This window comes from Mustela lutreola, chromosome 11, assembly GCF_030435805.1.
Source record: "Mustela lutreola isolate mMusLut2 chromosome 11, mMusLut2.pri, whole genome shotgun sequence".
Taxonomy (NCBI): domain Eukaryota; kingdom Metazoa; phylum Chordata; class Mammalia; order Carnivora; family Mustelidae; genus Mustela; species Mustela lutreola.
The window spans coordinates 92,808,413-92,830,017 of NC_081300.1; positions in this window are offsets into that span (position 1 = coordinate 92,808,413).

Sequence of the window (21,605 nt, forward strand, 5' to 3'; positions counted from 1 at the left end):
AAGGAGGGACTGAATCTAGTTTTGCTCATCCCTCTATCAATAGCAGCACGGGGCCCTATCCCATAGTAGGTGTTTTCTGTATGTGTTTAATTAATCGACTGATTGAGTGAATGAGAGAGTTAATGAAATAACTAAAACTACAAAAGCAAGAATAGAAATATGAAGACGGGGAAACGCCCTAAGAATCAGCTAAGCGAGTTGAAAACAGTTGTCTCTAGGGATAGACTAGGAGAGGAACAGGAAACTAGTAATTTGTTATAAATGTTATAATCTGTCTTTTTAACTGTGTACTTGCATTATTCTGATAGACTAGATTTTTAACTGAGATCATAAAAACTAAAAGCAACTACTTTACCAAATTTTTCATAAAGAAATGAAATGCTCTGCTGGGTATACTTTCCTGGGAGTTTTCCAAATGGAAAGAAATTGGAGGGATGCGAGAAATGTCAGTGAGGAGGCATCCTGGAGAGCAATCCATGAAGTTCAAATATCTGGGTGCCCATGGCTACTGCTTTTTTTTTTTTTTAAGATTTTATTTATTTATTTGACAGATAGAGATCACAAGTAGGCAGAGAGGCAGGCAGAGAGAGAGAGGAGGAGGAAGCAGGCTCACTGCCAAGCAGAGAGCCCGATGCGGGGATCGATCCCAGGAACCTGGGATCATGACCCCAGGCGAAGGCAGAGGCTTTAACCCACTGAGCCACCCAGGCGCCCCCATGGCTACTTTTGAGAAAAGCAACTCCTGAGATACTTCGTTCTTGAAAGTTATGGGGGCTGGAGCCCATGCCTTGGGTACATCCAGCCCTGGAGCCACTGGCCACACCTGATTGAACGCAGAATCAGCGCTCATGCTAAAGGCAACCCAGTCACAACATGAGAGGGAGACCATGAACGAAACTCTACCCAATAGAAGTGCTACACATTTGATGATGGCAGATCCAGCCAATCAGATCCTCTCTTGGAAAGTATACCCAGCAGAGCAGTGTTAGCTGGGACCAACAGGCACACAGTGGAACTGATGAAGGCTGTACAAAATTGTATACAAAATAAATTTCCCAGGCTCTACTGCTTTGATCAGATTATCAAAGGAAGTTGTGATTAGCAAAGGTTAAGAACTAGTAGATAAGCCAGGTAAATATTTTTTATATTCTTAAACACTGAAAGATTTCATGTAAACATTTAGATTTCCAAGTTCTGTTTCAAAAAATTACAGTAACACTGAGACTATAATTTCTCATGGTAATGATCGCCCAGAGCTAGGTCATAACTGCTCCCTGTAGATGGGGCACGTGTTCTCCAGCTCATCTTATTCCCACCATGCCTAGCCCATTTCACTTGCTGACATGTCATGCCTGGATCCTGTAAACAGTTGAGTTTGCAACTCTCAGCTGCCAACAAGCTGTTAATTCAGACTAAGATGTGAGTGGTTGATATGTTCGCCTTTTCTCTCTCTCTCTCTTTTTAATAGGAGCGTAACCCATTAAGATCTCTCATGATGGAATTCAGAAGAGAAATAATTTTGAGTCCCTCTCAGGTCATGTTTATGCTCCCTACTGTCTCTCCCTTTCAGGTTGGGCCAGAACAGAAATCCAGTTCCAGGCATTGTATCCCTATTCTAATCTTCTGTAGACCTTCCTAGATTTCTGTGTTCTATTTTTGTTTTGGTTTGGCTTGATTTGGTTGGGTGTTGATTTGGGGTTGTTTTGTTTTGTTTGGGGGTTTGGGGGGTTGTTTCTGGTTTGGGGAGTTTTGGTGGTTTAAGGAGCTTTTTTGTTAGGTTTTGTTTTTGCCTTTTTAAGACTCTTATTAGTTACTGGAAATACAGTTTTGCCTCTCAATAGAATATTGGTCCCTAACAATTTGGGGACATAGCAGCTGCCTTTGATTGACACCTAGTACTGAAATCTTCTGTTTTCCTTCCTGACTCAGGTAACAATCATAGGTGGCACTGTGGCTGGGGTCATGCTGACAAAAACCCTGTTACCTTTGCATAATAAAATGCTGCATGGTTTGAAATTGTTTCATGCTGGGCCCATTCTCCTAGCTGCTTGGCACCTGCAAAGGGACAAAATGACTTTGAATTGAGGGGTGGCAGTGAGAGAAACAAAGGCATCCAAAGTCAGTCTATGATGTTCTTTATACTACAAGCTTGAGAACAGTGACTTCCACTGTAACTCAGAGGGGTAGAGAGATTTCTTGCCTGAGGCTGGTGTCTCAGAGACTGAATCTCTACTTTAGTCAATTACATTTGATTCAGTACTTCCTGAACATCATTATGTGAAATGCAATACATCTGCTGTGTGGGGACACAAAGAGGAGGAAGATAGAGTCACAGCTCTCAATGAACTTGAAGTCCAGTAGAGGAGATCAGACAAAATCAGTAATGAATGATCTGAATTCAATGAATATGGTTTCCAACTAAGAGACATCTGGTCCTTCCATGCCAACAATTAATTTCCCACTTTTTGTTTTTGTTTTTGTTTTTCAGTTTTGGGGTTTTTTTTGTTTTGTTTTGTTTTTGCAAACCACATGCTCCCAATCTTAACAATTTTGGTCCAGGTGAGCCATCCCGTGTTGCCCCTACTGCCTTTTCTGAGACAGAGAGAGACCAAGTTCCAAGTACATTATCTAAGCCCCTGGATGCAGCCATACTTGAAATCCTCCTTTAGTCTTTTACAAGCCTTGAAACTACAAAATTGTGTATTTATTTAGCCTAACCTGGTTTAAGTGATCTCTTTTCACTGAAAGAGTCCTGACTAATAAAAATATGCGCAAATGCTCTTACTTGTATTGACTCATTTCACCTTCAAAACAATCCTATAAGATTTATAAAAGAGAAGAGCTCAGGTAAGGCCCTGAAGAGGGTAAGACTAGTGTGAACACCATCAGGTTTACTGTGTAAAATAACCTATCCTTCCTAAAGAAGATTCTTCCCTCCACCTAGTTACCCTGGAGGCAGGAAGACAAATCAGGAAAGTGGATAATAAAACTTGTTCAGGCAAAAAGGTCTAGAGCACTGTTTCTCAAACCTTAACATGTATTTGGATCAGCTGGGGATCTCATTAAAATCCAGAATTTAATTCAGTTAGGTCTAGGGTGGGGCCTGAGATTCAGCATTTCTGCTCCCAAGTGGTGCTGATTCTGCTGGTCCAGGACCACACTTTGAATAGCTCAGGCTTAGACCAGGGCAGTGAGTAGCCAGAAGTGGCAAGTGAATATGTTTTATTTGATTCACACAGTATTTTAAAAATAAAAATTTTGTATTATACTTGTTTCCCGATTTTCATGTATGTTCAAAACTTTTCATTATAAAAAGTGTTTTTAAGTTAATGGCCAAAATCCAAAGGTGATTTTTACATAAGTGTCTCACTTTCTGGCTTCCCAAGAATTTGACCGATCTGGCCACACTGGGCGCACAGTCCTGCCTAGCAACCACGAGTGTCCCTGGTGGGTCTCTAGTTGGCCCCATGGTCCATCCGTTCATCACAGCACAGTGGTGAGGCAGCCCCTGGGACCGCAGGTTAGGCGCACACCCAACACCCTGTGGCTCCCCCCAGCGTGGTGTTAACCCCCTGCCAGCCTGGGGAAGAGGGACATTGCTGCAGTCAGTGACGGGCCGCTGCGCCCCGAGGGACCGCTAGCACCCGGCGACCACCTGTTTTCCGCGCGCAGACGCAGCCATTCGCACACCCTTGCAGGGACCCGCCCCCCCCCAAACCCCGGGGATCCGCGGGTCGCGTGCCTTCTCCTGGCCGTCCAATTCCGTCGTCGCCCTACCCCCAGTTTAGCGCATCCCCAGGCTCCAGCAACCCCATTCTCGCAGACGACGTCCTGCGTTCCCCTCCGCGCCCCAGATGGCCCCCTTGGACCCCCTTACCCAAGGCAGGCTGCGGCGTGGGTAGGCGAGACCCGCGGCGGCCCGCCCCCTGCCCCTCCCCGCAGCCCCTGCGGTGCCCACCTTACCTGTCCGCAGCGGTGGTGGTGGGCCTGCCCTCCCTCCTCCCCTGCCTCCAGCGCTGGCGCCTCTGCGACCGCCGCCACCACCGCGGCACAGCCACCTGCGCGTGACCCTCGATCACCAAGTCCTCCCCACACACATACACACACATGCGCGCGCGCGCGCTCTGCCCTTAGAGGTGGGAGCTGTGGCCTGGGACGAAGTCATAAAGAGCCAAGCCTGCGGGTGAGGAACGCCACCGCCCCTCTCTCTCTCTGCCTGGAAAAGTTAGTTGTCTCTGCAGTTGGATTTCTCGGTGGGCAGGACCCATTAGCACCCTCCTCCCTCCCCATTCAGTCAATCACTCATGTTGCTGATCCCCAGATACACAGGGGTCCTCTGGCCCGCCCCCCGGAGGATGCGAGCTTGCCGTCCCTCTACCGGGAACCCTTCTCCCTGTCCTAAGGGGCCTCAAAGGAAAATCAAAGGGCGGGGTCCTGGGCCCGCAGAGGCAATCTTCCTCTCTAAGTCTCCAAAGGAACTGTGGGCTCCTACCTGCAGTATTTAATCCCGGATGACTTAAATGTTGCTGAAAATGGACTTTCCCCTGGTTTATTTAACCCCTTTGTGACCCAAATGAAAAAGCATTGTTTGGGGGGTATCACATGAACAGTTTTAGGTGAAGGGCCTAGAACAGCAGGCACTGGGTAGGGTTAGCTGATATTACCTTGGCTTGCATTCGGCATGGTGCCCCGCACCAAAGCTGAAACGGAAAAAAACGTCTCTCCAGCATGGAAACCATCTCATTCCCTTCCTCTTTAAGGCAAGTGATGTAAACCTGAGGATGGTGGCCAAGTGTGTCCTGCAGAATTCGTTCTGTTTGGTTGAGTTGCTGTTTTTGGAAAATGTGAATTGATTGTCAACGCTCAAAAACCTGAGAGATCACATCAACAAAGGGATATTCCGTAACTTCGAAAGAACAGAAAGTTGGGGCCGGACCAAGCCCACTTTCCCGGAGGCTGGAGGTGACAAGCAGTGGACTCTTCAAAGAGGTGTTTGCTCTGGTTAGTCCCAGTTTCCACGAGACTCACTTGCTCCTTTACAAGATCTTCCCAGTCCCTGTAAGACCTTTTGAGTTTCACCTATGGTCTAATGCTGAGTTTTGTCCAGTTTCCCCCAAAAGTAGCTTTCATTATCCCCATCTTACAGAAAAGGAAACTGAGGCTCAGAAAGATCTAGTAAGGGGCACTTGAGTGGCTCAGTTGGTTAAGCATCTGCCTTCCACTCAGGTCATGGTCCCGGCGTCCTGGAATGGACACCCCCCCTCCCATGAGGCTCCCTGCTCAGCGGGAGGTCTGCTCCCTCTGCCCCCCACTCGAGCTCGCTCTCTACCTTAACAAAATAAATAAAATCTTTTAAAAAAGAAAGAAAAGATCTAGTAAATTGTCCAAGGTCACATAGCTAATACACAGCAAAAACTGAAGTTGGGACCCAGGCTTCATGCCCTGAGGGTCTGAGCACAGCAAGGGAAGCATAAAGGGGAAAGGTGGTTTACACCAAGTCATCTTTTTGAAAGGAGCGTTTTTATTAATAGCACACTTTGAATGCCAATTTGTTGGGATTGTTAAACAAGAATTTAGATTTTTAGCTTCATCCACTTTGGCAGTGTCCTCTCCCACACTCACTCCGTCTCCTTATTTTTCCTCATTTATGCACTCTGAAAAATTCTAAAGGTCTAACTGAAATCGAAAACGTTTCTTATTTCATCCGTCTCAAGTTACTGGCAACCGTAGGTGTTCTTTCCTTTCCATTTCTTCTTTTTAGCTCCTTTATTTATATTTTACTCTTTGTAGTTTGTCAATTCCCTCTTACCAGCTGCTTGCAAAATCAAAATGTCTTTACTGTTAAGTTTCCAGTTAGGGTTGTTTTTTGGCCCAATAAACATACATCTGAGAGGGGGGAGAAAAATGTGTGCACACAGACACCTATAAGTACAGCCCCTAAAAGGTTCTTGGTATCTCTCCAGGTCTCAGTGTCCCAAAATGTTTTCACAGATCTTAAACCCAAACGCCAGAATCACTCACAGCATAACCATACCCTTTACATTTAGAACAGTTGGTTGCAACCATTAACCAGAAATTAGATCCTATGTTACTGTCAATTTATAAATGTTGACAACTCATTCAAAAGAATTTAAACACAGTGAAGACAACCCCCCGCTCCCACCACAACAACCAAAAAAAAAAAAAAAAAAAAAAAAAAAAAAAAAAAATCCAGGTCAGGTATAACAAGTTCATGACTTCTGTTCCCAACTTTCAGGATGACTGCTGTGTCTACCCCTTCAAAGTCAGTGGGGGAAGCTCTCTGCCTTGATGTTTTTCCCTCTCTTCCTTGGTCCCTGAGGCCCCTGGACCCCCTGGTCCTCTCCACCTTGATGGCGTGGGTTGTCAATCATTCTGTGCCATACAGCTACTCTGCAGGGTGGGCAGAAGAAGGGGAAGGTACAGAGACTACAAATTGGAAGAGAAGAAGGGAAAGTAAGAGCTCGTTACCACAGTCTAACTTCAGCCTCAGTCATCTCTCAGGTGCTACTCAAAGTGTGGTCCCTAGGCAGGCAGCTTAGGTGGCAACAGGGAACTTGTTAGAAATACAGATTCTTCAATCCCACTCCAGACCTACCCATCAGTCTCTCTGGGGCAGGGGTCTAAGGGAATCTACGGGTTAGTCCTCTGGCAGACTCTCATGAGTCCTAATGTTTGGGGTTAACCTCCACCTGCGTGCTTTTATGCTAAAATAATCTTTCTGCACCTTAAGTTACTTCAGCAAAGCCACTATCCCCCACCCTGTTATCCTGGCCAGACCCCCAGAGAGAAAGAGAGGCTAGGAACCTCTCTCATCACACTGAGAATTCTGAATAACTTCACTCCTTGCCTTTGGAGTATCATCTTATAATTCATTAATAAGCGAATAACCCAATAAAATGTGGGCAAAATATCTAAACAGGTCACAAAAGGAGGTATATAAATGGCCAATAAGCACCTGAAAAGGTGTGCGACACCATTAGTCATCAGGGGAATGCAAATTAAGACTTCAGTGAGATACCGCTATAGGCCACCTCCCAGAATGGCTAAGACTAGTAAGACTGACAACATTGAGTGTGAGGATGTGGAGCCACTGGAACTTTCACATGTTGCCGGTAGGAATACAAAAACAATACAACTTTGGAAAAGAATCTGGCAATTTCTTATAAAGCTAGATAGACACTCATCACATAATCCAGCAACTCTACTCCTAGGCATTCACCCAAGAGAAAGGAAAACAGGTGCCTGCACAGAGACTTACCCAAAACAGGTTTATGCATCAAAGCCCCAAACTACAAGTGTCCATCGATGTGTGCAGAGAGAAACAAACTGTGGCATATCCACAGAATAGAATACTATTTAGCAACAGAAAGGGAATGAAGTACTGACACGCGCAGTAAAAGGGGTGAAGAGGGAAAACCTTGTGCCCAGCAAGAGAAGTCAAACGGGAAATGTTACACATTGTATCATCCCATTCATAGGAATCGCTGGGGATATAGAGTAATACAAAGCAGGTCAGTCAATAGCTGTGGGGGGTTGGAGGGATGGTGATTAGTGGCAAAAGGATACGTGGAAAAATAAGAATATGGAAATGTAAGAAATATAAGAATACGGAAATATTCTCTATCTTTACTGGAGTGATGGTTTACATAGGTATGTAAATCTGTCAAAACTCATCCAACTGTCCACCGAAAATGGGTGCACTGTTGCACATAAATCGTACTGCCATTGAGATGATTGTTCTTAGCACACCTGCCCATAAATGACACTTCAATAAACTTGATTATTTTGAAGTGCCTGTCCTGGCCCAGCTGCACCCAGGAAGGAATTGCTGACGCCAAAAGGGACAGAGGCATCTCTGCCCTCCGTTCCTGCTGCTGCCTGGAGGTAGGTCAGCAGTGCAGAGGTTTTTCCCACATTAAATAACTTCAGAAGTCCAGTCATTGGGAAGCGAGTGTCTCCAGCGCAATGCAATTCCTGAGCACGCCTCACTCTGCCCCCTGCACCAGGAGACAACCCTGGGCTGGAGAATGGCTTAGCGATGGATCCCAGGGGCCATTCTCAGCGTTGTCCAGACACTCTCACCAGCACCTGCAGCTCCCCCTGTGCTCTAGCCTCCAACACTGCTTTCCAAATTGGAGTCTGGGTCACCAAAGCCACGTTCCCTGGTTTCTGAGGCTTTTGGAAAAGAGAAGAGAGCCACTGACATTTCCAGCAAGCTGGGTCCCTGTCCGCCAGGGAAAGCAGAGCTGCCGTGATCCCCCTCCACCTCTAGGCGGCGCGACCCGTGGAGAATGACTACCGTGTGAATGGTGACCGGGGACCTGGGCAGCACAGCGGCCCCACGCAGTGGGGGAAACTATGCCTCCGCTGCCTCAGTAGGTCTCTGGCAACCACCCATCTCCTGTCTCTCCAGATTTGCCTGTTCTGGATGTTTCATATAAGTGGGATTATACAATATGTGGTCTTTTGTAACTGGCAATTCTTCCACTGAGCCTCGTGTTTTCACGGTAGCACCGATGGGCATTCCATCGCCGGGATGCATATCAGCTTTTCTTGACCCACTCGTTAGCTGATGAACAATGGGTGTTAACAGTTCCTTGGACAGCCCTTACTCATCTCAGTCCTTAGAAGGGAGCAGGCCTGTGAGTTCCTCCAAGGACAAGTCCACGCCTTCTGAACTCTCCACAGATCCCTGGGGCTCTAAGGCTTCAACAACAAACATTATTGCTCAGGGTCCTGAGGTCTGGAGGTCTGACAGGAGGCAGGCATGGCCGAGTCCCTGAGGAGGGCTCTCTTGCTGGTCCTGTCTTCACATGGCTTGCCTTGGAGTGCGCACACCGAGCGAGCTCTTGTCTTTTACAAGGACACAAGGGCCCCACACTCCTAACCTAATCTCACTTAATCATGTCCCCAAAACTCCACCTCCAAACCATCACATTAGCATTAGGATTTATCAGACGCATTTTAGGACACAACATCCAATCCACAGACAGCACTTGCTTCTGACCCACGCTGCCACCCCGCCCGTGCCTCCTGCCAGTTCCTGGTGGGGATGTAAAATGGTAAATAACCCCGGAAATCAGTTTGCAGCCCCTTATACGGGTCAAGATACAACTTACTGTATGACTCAGCCGTCCCACTCCTAGACATGTACCGAAGACACAGTGCTGGGTCTGAATCCAGCTCCCTTTACTTTCCAGACGTGTGACCTTGACCAAGTGATTCAGCCACCTTGTGTCAGCTTACTCATCTGTGAAATGGGATAATCGTAACGCTTTCTTCATCCATTTAATCAATATTTACTGAGCACCTCTGCAAACCAGGCTGTGAGTGGGTAGTGGTGGATGAGACAGATATGGCTATCCTCAGGGAAGGTCACAGTTTGGGAAGGAGTGTAAACAGTAAACAAATAAGGAGACAGATGGTGATACATGCTAGGAACAAAAGCAACAGGGAGCTGACAGAAGAGATAACATGGGGTGATGGATTTTTTTTTTTAAGGTTTTATTTATTTGACAGAGATCACAAGTAGGTAGAGAGGCAGGCAGAGAGAGAGAGAGAGAGAGAGAAGCAGGCTCACTGCTGAGCAGAGAGCCAGATGCAGGGCTCGATCCCAGGACCCTGAGATCATGACCTGAGCCAAAGGCAGCAGCTTAACCCACTGAGCCACCCAGGGGCCCATATTTTTTTTATTTTTAAGTAATTTCTATACTCAACATGGAACCCAAACCATAGCCCTGAGATGGAGAAGTCTCGGGCTCCACTGACTGAGACAGCCAGGCGTCCCTGGGGTGCTGAATTTAAATTGAGGAGTGAGAGAAGGCTTTTCTGGGGGAAATGGCCCATAAATGAAACCAGAAGGACACAGGAGCCTGTGAAAAGGCCCTGAGCCACAGAACCTCTGTGTGTCTGCGGAGAAGCACAGGGCACTGGAGCTAGGAAGGAGGCAGGAGTGGGGACCAGGGTATACCTGCACTGTAGACCAGATGCGGCATTTGGACATTACCCAGCCAGCAGCAGGGAGTGTCCGACTTTGGCTTTGCCGGAAACCGGATGTCGGTTCATAAACTGCCCCCGTGTCTGTGCACTCCAAGCGCAGGGAGAGGCACAAGAAAGAGGCAGCCCCTCCCAAGCCAGAGGCAGTGTTCACAAGCAGGAGACTCACCAGGCTGGTCTTGGCAGCCACAGGACAAGGGGGTCTCCGAACAGCAGCCAGAACCTTTAAAGTTTACAGGGAGGTCTTAACAGGTTCAGTCACCTTGGTCTCAAGAACATCTTACTCTCTCAAGGCTATGTCCTTGAAAATGGCTCCCACCGTGGGAATGGTGGGAGGAACGCACATTTCAAGGGGAGGGGTAAGGAGCTCGCAATCTCCTGACCTTCCTGAGGGAGCCCCCCTCCCAGGTCAAGCGCAGGTCACATCCCCTCCGTGATCCCCACCAACACTCCACTCCTCGTGACCATGACCGGCTCTGACCATCTCCCCACGCCGCCCTCCCCAGCAGAGTGTCTGGAGCAGTCGGTCAGCAAGATTTTGCACGCACGGAGGTGGCTGGTTGGGAGGCTCTCTGGCTGCACCAGAGGCAGATCCCCTAGCAACCCACATAAGCCCATGGAAAATAGATAATGATGATGATAATGATTTCCAAAATAAGTAACAATTTTTTCCACCGAGAGGGAGCCCCATGATCTGAGCCACTGATGTATTACGTCCCCTAGGCTGGGGGTCAGATCACTGTGGGGCTTTATAAGTGTCCCCATGTAATTTAATAAAAATGGTGCGTGTGCAGTCTCATTGGATGTACACGCACGACACTCTGTTTGGATAATGGCACCAGGGCGTCTTCGCAAGGCAGAGAGAATGTTCAAGGCTGTCCTGTTTCAGAGGATGGCTTTTCTGCTTGGAGATGATTCGGTGTTCACAGGAGGGCAGAATCTGTGGCTCTCGTTGAAGTCTTGTAGGGTGAGTTTAGTCAGGTCGTCTCCATGTGCTATGATGTCCTCCAGGCCAGCGGAGGGAACAAAGACAGGCTCAGTCACACAGAGTGTCCAGATGACCTCAGCACCGCATTGCTCTCTCAGGACTGCGTCCTTGAAAACGACTCCCACTGTGGAAAGAGTGGGCAGAAGGCACATTCCGAGGACAGGGGAGGCGGTGAGGAGCCTTGGGGTGCCCAGGTCCAGCTGGAGGGTCCAGCCGCCGGCACGTCCTCTCCATGACCTCCCCCAAGCACAAACCCTGAGACAAAGATGTGAGGGCAAATCGTGTATTGGGGGGAAACGGCCTCAGGAAGCACTGGTAGAGGAGAGGGCGAGGCAAGGAAGGAAGCAGATAGAGAACACAACACTAAGCAGATTACCACTGGGACAACAGGCCCCCAGTCCCCGCTCAACGTAATCCCCAGCCTAGGAGCAAGGGATCTGCAGTGTTTATCCACCAGCTACCAGCTGCCATCAGGTGAGGCTCCCTGGAAGAGGGAGGGGAGCTACCTCCCTCTTCCAGCCTGCCGTATACACAGCCAGATAAACTCTCCGCTGAGCCTTAGGCACCCCTAAGCCACCAGCTCTGCCTGCCCAGGAAGGGGGTACGCCGAGGGGATATAAGCAGGGTGCCCGCAACACCCGCTGTGGGAGTCCGGGAGGATTTTCAGCAGAGAAATTTGCAGAGCTCACTCTGGTGGAGAGGAGGCTGTAGGCAACAGGAGTGGCAGGCGAAGTCCAGCTTGGAGCCCTGCTGGCACAGGTTCCGGAGGGGACTGTCATAGTCAGTGGGCGTGGACAGCAGTGGGGAGGTTGGAGATATATTTGGAAGTAGGAACTGCAGGGCTTGGCCATGGAGCGGATGCCCGGATGAGGGCAAGAGGCCTATCAAGGGCGGCATTGATATTTCTGGTTCTCTGAGCGAGGTGAACCCAGAGGCTATTTCCTGAGAGGCGGGGGACTGGAGATGAGGATGCTGGTATTACTGAGAAACTGAAGGAAAATGAATGAGTCCCTGTAGGAGACTGCCCCTCGTCCACGGCCTTCCCCATGGCAGACCCTCAGTGTGGTTCTGTGCTCTTCCGTCCACTCCCACGGTCTCGGAAGACAAGATTCAAGCCTCTGGGGCGCATGACTAATGATGAATTGGCAACATTTCATCTCTGGGAAATCGCACATGGCAGAAACAAGCCCCAAGACCCACCTTAATAGGTTCCTGGAATTCCACGTGGCATCCCAACGTGGTCCTGCTACCCTAGAAGCAAATCTTCTCCTTGCTTACAGCAACTGTGGCATAAGCCAAGCATTAGAACAATGGGGTCCTTTTCAGGTGGTGACGTGTCTTTAATTCTGTGGGTTTCCATGGCTCAGAGTTTTCTTCTTAATGTATGGCTCAAAAATAAAAAACAGGACAGCGAAGGTTTGGGATTTGTCCCAGAAGATTTGAATGAGTCACTCTTGTATTCAACCAACATTAGCATCTAATGGTTTGAGACAACTGATGGAAAGAGGGGAGCTTTCATAAGGAAGTAAATCACCCAGACAGAAGTAAATTGTTCACTAAGAAAGAAACTGCCCAGAGGGGAGAGATGGGTAATTATGTCCAGAGATGGGTAATTATGTCCACACGTGGCTTTACAAGGAATACGGGACCCTGGAATGGCACAGTCGGCCTCGAGACAGAGAGACGTTCAGAATCACCTGAATGGCCACACAGGTTGGTACAACCACTTCAGAAAACCATTTCACAACGTCTTCTAGAACTACACATGCACAGACGCCATCATCCAGCAATTCCATTCCCATGGAAATGCACCCATCTGTTCACCAAAAGACATGTGCTAGAATGTTCCAGGTGGTACTATTCATGATGGCAAAAAAAAATCAAAAACAAAGAAACTGAACCCAAATAGCCCCAGTAGAATGGATGGTTCTACTGTGGTGTAGTCACACATGGAGTATTGTGCCCCATACAGCCAGGTGGATAAATGGCTTACAGTGTGCAATAACATGGATGATTCCGGCCCAAAGCTGTCTTTCTAATAATAACGCTTTGCATTTGGACATGCTGTTAAGGAATTCCTTCCTTCAGGAAATATTGAGCAGCTGCTACTGGAAGCAACAGTATTCTAGGTCCTGGAGATACACAGAACAGACAAGACCATCTAGTAGCTTTGCTATCAGGGAACTCACATTCTACAAGGAGCAAACAAACAGCAAATACGTAATATGTCCCAAATCTCTGAACATGTTTTAGGTGGGGTTTTTTAGGCTTCTTAATGGGAGCAAGCAACTTAATGACCAAGACTGAACTAAATGATATTATGTTTTAAATCCGGAGTGGATGGGCCCTTGTGGGGACGAGTGGCCCTTGAATGGACATCAAGGGACTGATGAATCTCCTAGAGTTACTGCAAAATGTTGTATGTCTGGGGATTTTTCTGGGGAGATGGTCCAAGGCATTCTCAGATTCCTAAAAATATCATTGACACAAAGAGGGTTCAGAATCCCCCCATTCTCTCTCATCTCAAGGTACGTGCAAACATTTTCAGAGCCCATGCCCATAATCACTGGGATCAATTGTATTTTGCTTGATTTGCTTCTCCGAAGTCGTAAATACATGGCCACGTCCTACTTGTCACCCGTAAATGCTACGAAAGATCGTACTGTGTCATATTCTGTTCACTTCCTCCAACCACTCTCGGCATCAGGCAAGCGACCGTTTCTTGTTGCTCACCATTCCGTAGTGGCTGCTGTGAATACCTTTGCCCAGATTTGTTTGTTGCTTCTAAAGGGTTTTCTTTCGAGCCTATTGGAAAACTGCAGAAGTGGGTCAAATGATACTCACGTCTTAATACTCCTAGGTTGCTACTCACCACATTTTGAATGCAGCAAGAAAGGCTATTAAAAATCACCTGCGGGAGATGACAAAAGGGATCGTTTTTGCTTTAATTCATCATTGATCTTCCTCTTTCCCCCCGTAATAATAGTTATCTATCCTGGGTAAAATAGGAGAGTGAAACATAGTACTTATTACAATAATGGAAAAATACCTATTTTCTGGCAAGACATTTCATGCTTCTATGCCCTTGGAAGTTCCACTCAAATTTTTTCCTATCATTCACCATAACCGATGTGTCAGTTTCAGGGTAAACAGGCAAGATGGGGGTTGGGGGGGGTGGGGGGGTGAAGGGTGGAATGTTGCCATGGTAACAAAGGATTTCAGTGAAGAGTATCCATGGTGATTGTTGCTAAATTCTGAGAGGTTTTAAATGCTTTATTTAAAATACATAACAACTATGCAGCTGCTGAGGATGTTCTAAAGGGAAGAGAGGAATGAGTTGTTTGCACTTTTATGAATACGCTTGGCATGGTTCGGCAGGAAGGAGATAAGGCAGTTTAAGGACAGACGTGCTCTATATGTGATCCTATTCAGCAGTTATCAAGGACCTCTCTCCCTCTCATTCAGAATCCTCTCACACCTCTGGGGCCCATTTGTACCTCGATCACCTCCTCGGCAGGCTAACACCTGAGATAAACTCAGGCAGAAACCCAGGCCCCACCCTGCTCCTTCCCTAGGCACCCTGCTCCCACCACTGCCTCAGAATAGAAACACGCAGAGCTTTGAGCAGAACTGAGAGTTCCCAAAGGGCAAACCTCATTGGAAGTTTAAAATAGGTGCTGGGGAGTGCAAAGCCAGGACTATTTCTTTTTTCACTCACATGGATATGAGTATGAGTTGGAGAAATGGGACTAGAACTCAGATCTTCTCATTGCTAATCCAGAGTTCACTTATTCTCCTTTTGTATTAGAATGACTATGAATTAGAATGACTATGACTATGAACAGCAGAGACCCCATGTAACAGGAACTATAAAAAATAGAAGTTCATTTCTCGTTTACAAAAAAAAAAAAAAATCCAGATGCTCAGGGAGCCAGGCTTCTTCTATCTTGTTGACCATTCTTATGGTCACCTCATCACCCACTATAGCTGCCTGATTCCAGCCATCACATCCAAATTCCAACCAACAGGAAAGAGGAAAAAGATGAAGAAATAAAAGCTAAGGATCCAAACAGCTGCCTTTTAAAGAATGTTCCTGAAAGCTTCCATTTGATACTTCCTTTATGTATCTATCTACTACAGGGCCTCTCCCAGCTACAAAGGAGGGAGGGAAAGAAGAGAGAGAAGCTCTCATGGTCCAGTGAGGCCCTGTAGTGGTTCTTGAGAGATAATTTTAGATCCTACTAATCACCTTGGGAGAAACTGATCCCCTTTCCATTCCTTTCCAAACCTGATAAAGACAAGGAGAAAGTCTCAGGCTGGTGCTTCAGGGACTGAACACCTGCTGTTGTCTCCTTTCAACAGGGATTCAGTCTCAGCCCAAAGCTCTAAGAACGCCTACACAGGCAGAGCAGATGCTAACTTTTGTTTTATGTGAGTTGCTGTCTTAACCAATCACAGTGGCCTTTATTAGAATTTAATATATTGTTTGGTTTGCCTTGGATTAATGTTCATGCGCTTTCTTTTGGTGAGTAATGAGATCTTCCATTTACATCTGTGATTTTTTTTTCCTTTTAAATAAACAGCTTCACTTTACGAGTGAATTGACTTAAAGGAGAAAACCTTCACATAAACAACAGTACAGGTAGCACATGGATGTGTTAAAAGCGTGACGGAAGAATGGGACCCATGGTTTGGTGGACAATTCCAGTGAGACTGGAAGAGGCCTATGTTCGGATCCCAGACCTGCTGCTGACTTGCTGTGTGACTTTAGGCAAGTCCTTCTCCACTCTGGGCCTCTGTTTTCATACCGGTAAAATGAAGAAAACTAGACTCGCTAGTTGCTAAGATCGCTGTTCTAAAGGAATTCGGGGGTTCACAAAGGACCCCAAATATAATTCCCCAGAACCCCAGAACCTGAGACCATCGCTTCTCCAGACATATCAGCTTTGCCTCTGTGAGCATTTGAGTATACAGAAACAGCAAACACTTGGCTTAGAAATGGAGATTAATCTGCATTCAGAGCATTGCAAATAAATAAAGATTTTTAAGCCAGTGGAGAGCTATCTCCCAAACATACAAAATTAGACTTAATTATTTTTAAAACAATACATCTCTTAATTTGCAAATGAGCAGAACAGAATGCTAAGCAGGGTCTTATTTTGGATGCTAACTACAGTTGCTTTTTCAATTGAAGATTTTCGTACTCTCTTCACACTTCCCCTCAACTGTTTATTAATAACTCTGCCTTTTCCTTGGTTTTAAATTATCCCTAAATATTAAACCCGGTGTGCAGAGCAGATGCTAACTTTGTTTTACATGAGTTGCTTGTCTTATTATAACCCCAAACAAAAGACCCATTTCCCATTTTTTCAAGAAATGCCAAGAGACCGTCTCCTTAAGCGCCCTGGGTCTCCCAACCGGAGGGAGAAACAGACCCATTGCCGCTCAGACGTGTCAAAACCTGAGTGCCCAGACATATCAAGAAATATTTGAAACTCACAAAGAGATCTTATTTTATGCCCACATATTGGAGAAAATGGAAATGTCTGACTATAGCAAGTGTTGGCAAGAATTCAGAGTTCTTCTAGACAAGAAGCCAATTCAGCAAAGTAGTAGGTGTGGTGGACAACAAAAGCTTTGGAGTCATTCACTCCACAAATATTTATCGAGCACATACTATGTGTCCGGCTCTGTTCCTGATGCTGGGATGCAGCAGAGAATGGCAAACAAAACATCTGGCTTTCGTGGAGCGGACATTCTCGTGGAGAAGGGTGAATAACAAACAAAAGAAATAAGTGTAAGAGTCTGTTAAATACCGAGATGTCTGAGGGAGAAAAATAAAGAAAAAGGAGGGAATTGGAGTGGGAGGAAAGAATTGCAAATTTTTTTTTAAGATTTTATTTATTGGGGCGCCTGGGTGGCTCAGTTGGTTAAGCAACTGCCTTCGGCTCAGGTCATGATCCCAGCGTCCTGGGATCGAGTCCCACATCGGGCTCCTTGCTCGGCAGGGAGCCTGCTTCTCCCTCTGTCTCTGTCTACCACTCTGTCTGATATGCTCGCTCTCCGTCTCTCTCTCTGACAAATAAAAATAAAATCTTTAAAAAAAAAAAAAAAAGGGACGCCTGGGTGGCTCAGTTGGTTGGACGACTGCCTTCGGCTCAGGCCATGATCCCGGAGTCCCGGGATCGAGTCCCACATCGGGCTCCCAGCTGCATTGGGAGTCTGCTTCTCCCTCTGACCTTCTCCTCGCTCATGCTCTCTCTCTCACTGTCTCTCTCTCAAATAAATAAATAAAATCTTTAAAAAATATATTTTATTTATTTGTTTGATAGAGAGTGAGATCACAAGTAGGCAGAGCGGGGCGGGGGGATGGGGAGAAGGCTCCCTGCTGAGCAGAGAGCCCCATGCAGGGCTTGATCCCAGGACCCTGAGATCATGACCCGAGCCGGAGGCTTAACCCACTAAGCAACTCAGGCGCCCCAAGATTGCAATTTAAAAAAAAGAAAGTTGTCAGAGATGGGTCAATGAGGTCTATGTGGCTCTCTGAGGAAGGGCATTCTAGGCAGAAGGAACAGCTTCTGCAAAGGCCCTGAGGTAGAAGAATTCCTGGTATGATTACAGGAGAGCAAGAAGGGAAGAGGGCAAAGGGACAGATGACAGGAGATGGGGACAAAGGAGTATGTGAGGCTTGGAAGCCAGGGTGAGGGGATAGGATGAGAGCCTCCGAAGTTTTAAGCAGAGGAGGGACTGAGCATCTCTGGGGCTGCCGGTCTAAGAACAGACCACAGGGTAGAGGGCAATTGGGGGTGGGGGGGGGCAGAACGTAATCAGGGAGGCCAGGGCAGAGGCTGCTGCCACAGTCCAGGTGAGATGTGACAGGGGCTGGACACAGTGATGGCAGTGGGGGTGGGGAAAAGTTCGAAGATTTAGATGTACTTTGAAAGCAGAAATGTGTTCTAGTAAGTCCAGGTGGAGCTGAGTTTAATCTCAGCTCATCAACTTTCTTAAGCATTATCACTTACCCTCTCTGAGCCTCGGTTTCCTTATCTGTAAAATGGGGATAGTCAATCCCATTGGGGTGGGTGAGAAGTCGGTGAGCTAGTGCATAGCAAATCAAACCTATTATTATCGTCATTTGTTTCCAGCCAGGGTCTGCCTCCTTATGGCTCTGACCAGGGCATGACCTGTCCTCAGCCAGAGGCCAGAAGCACTCTCTACTCCCCTGTCTGCCTCTGCCCGTCTCTTCTCCCTCCATTAGCTGCAGCCTCTCGTTCTCGATGGAGAAGGTTCAGGCTGCCTCTGACGGTCTTTCTGCACACTGAAGATATGGGAAAAACAAAATAATTATGCCCTGCCTTTCCTGGTATCTTTCAGCTGGGGACCCAAAGTGCTTTTCCGACATTAATGAGACCGCTGAGGCTTCCAGCAGCTGAGCATTGCGGGGAGGTCACAGACGGAGCCGAGGACAGCGCTGGCAGGGTCTCTCTGTCTGCTACCTTCAGAGCCCCCCAGGGGGGAATATGAGCTAATTCAGAAGAATTGTCCAGCCTGTTCTAAAAGGATGGATGAATATGCCTTTTGGGTCACTTCTTCTAAAAATGATAAAATTCAACACAAAAAAAGAAGCCAGAAACCCTTCAACTGTTTGTGGAAGAAGTCTTATGTAATTCATACTGATTCCCAACAATCAGATTATCCATTTCTGCCATAATCAAGCTGGAAATCAGCGTTAACATCATTAAGTCAACCAACAACCACTCTCAAGTCATTTCACATGTCACTCAGGCCTGCTTTTCCTGACCTCTCCATTTAAAATAGCATCCCTTGGGGTGCCTGGGTGGCTCAGTGGGTTAAAGCCTCTGCCTTCGGCTTGGGTTGTGGTCCCAGGGTCTTGGGATCGAGCCCCGCATCGGGCTCTCTGCTCAGCGGGGAGCCTGCTTTCCCCCTCTCTCTGCCTGCCTCTCTGCCTACTTGTGATCTCTGTATGTCAAATAAATAAATAAAATCTTTTTAAAAAATAAAATAGCACCCCACAGCCCCACAACCATGACCTTCATCCTCGGTTGTTCCTTTATCTATTACTATAGACAATTGTGATTATTAATCTATTTTCATATTTACTATTTCCTCTGCCACCTGAAAGAAAACCTCATGTCTTTGGTGTTTGTTGCTTGGCCCCAGCACCTAGCTCAGTGTCTAGCACATAGTAGGTCCTCAATAAATATTGAATGAATGAATCAAGGAATCAAGAAATCAATGAATAAGGGAACAACCCTTTGAGGTAGGAGAACTGGTATATCTTTGCCATTTGAGTAAAGCGAGGCTCCACCCACATTGAAGCAAATAGCTCAAAGAAAAGAGGGAAAGGGACTAATGGGGGTGCCTACTATGTGCCAAGGACTGGCCTGGTATACTGCATAGGCTCCTACCTGAACCCTTTAACAACGTGAAGAAGACATGGTTCTCCCCACATTTTGCAGATGACCAGCAAAGCTCAGAAACCTCCTCGAGGTAGGCAGAAAAATGCGCCCCCCTCCTCCCAGCAAGATGTCGCCATGTCCTGATCCCTAGAACCTGGGAATAAGCTCTCTTCCATGACAAGAGGGAATTCAAGTAGCAGATGGAATGAAGGGTACTAAGCAGCTGACCTTCAAATGAGGAGATTTTCCTGGACCATCTGGGTGGGCCCAAAGTCATCATAGGGTCCTTGACATGTGAAGAAGGAAGTAGATCAGCAGGTACAACGTGAGACTCAAGAGGCCGTTGCTGTTTTTGGCAAATGGAGGAAGTTACCACAAGCCAAGGAATGCAGTTGTCCTCCAGGAAGCTGGAAAACACAAGGACATGGATTCTCCCCAAGAGCTCCAGAGAGGAATGTGTCCTCCTGACACTTTCATGTTGGCTTATTTGGACATCTGACCCCCAGCACTATGAGACAATGAAGAAGTGTACAGTCATGTGTCACAGCCATGGTGGGAACCCGAGAGGTGCCTCACCCCACAGTCCATGCTTGCAACAGATCTGTAGGTCTCTACTGCCCTCAAGGGGACTTGCATTCCTCCCGGACCAACCAAGCCTGTCCCTAGCTGAGTGGGCCACTGGGCTGTGACCTTTCCCAGCTGTGACTGATTGGACCAGGGAGGGACAACCAAGTCCAAGTAGGTAGAGGCTCCCCCTGTGGAATTTGGAATGGACACAGAAGTCTCAAATTCACAGAAGTCTCAAATTCGTTCCTATTTAGAGCAGCCTCAGGGTCAAATCTAGTTTGTGAATAGTGTTCATTAGACCTTCAGTGTGCTCTAAAATCTTTTTTTTTTTTAATTAGCTGCCCATGTGTTTAAACCTTAAAATTTCATATTTGCAAAATCTGGATGATTGGCTACTCTTCAAAACCCAGAGCCCCTGGCAACACCAGCCCACAGCCCAGCACAGCAGTCACTGGCCAGAGTGGGGTTCAGCTCCCGTCCCCATGTGCTTCCCAATGCCAAGAGCAGACACCTACCCAATATCTCCCATCTTGTATAGGCTGTTCTGGGCTGTTCTCGGGACCCAAACATGTCAGCTGGCTTCTGGAATACACTCTCCCCATCCCTACCCTGACCAAAGCAAGGTGACCCCGCAGACTGCACCAGTGGGTTCCCAGGCTGTCTGGATGTCAGCGTGGTTATGCCCGTGGAGGGTGTCAGGAAGAGATCAGAAGGCAAGAAGGGTGTGTTGTTGGATTATTTATTTTACGGCTCCCTCCTTTCGGGGTCACGAAGTGCTAACTGCCACCCTCCACTTAAGGCCACAACTCCTGCCCATAACTCTGAGGTATCCAAGATTCTAAACCCAAACCTGGGTTTCCAGGTCCTTCCAGTATTTGTGCCAAAGAGGATAGATCACCTCTGAGTTAAGCTTACATATGTGAGATCTGTAATTTTCAAATATGTAAACAAACGGTATATGGGGCTCCCTTTGCACTCTTGCCATGGGGGCTCCAAATGTCAGGTCTGCAGAGTACCCCCATCACCCCAAGCCAAGAAGGGGGCATGAACCAGGTGGGGCTGATTGGATGCCCCCTCCCCACATGCTGAGCCTTCTGGGGAGGCCCTTGACTTAACGGGGCTGAGCTGGTTTCTGTTGCTTACAACCAAAGAACGCTGACAGATACACAGGGCTGCCCAGTCCCAAGTCCACTGTCCCTTCCATGAGACAAGGTGATAAATATAATATACACCAGGCCTGCATCCACAGAGGATATGGAAGATTTACAGAGGGAGGAAGGAGAGGGCAGCAGGGCACCCTCTGGCACATCTCCCAAGAAGAAGACGACACAGAGTGGGACCGCCTGCCTCCCAATGTCTTCCTCCCTCCCTCCCCTTGGATCTAACTCTTAGAACCCATCCTCATGCCCTCTTCCCCACCCCAACTGACTCAGGGAAATTGTGCATGAAAACCCGCTGAGTTGCAGAAAAATGTTGTGCCTTCAGCTCCGACCCCCACCCTCAAATATATCAAACGAAACAACAAAAAATTTCTTATGTTCCCTAGAACATCCTCAAATCCTCCACACTCCATTCTCTTTTGTAAATATTTCTATCTCATCCCCTAAAAGCGA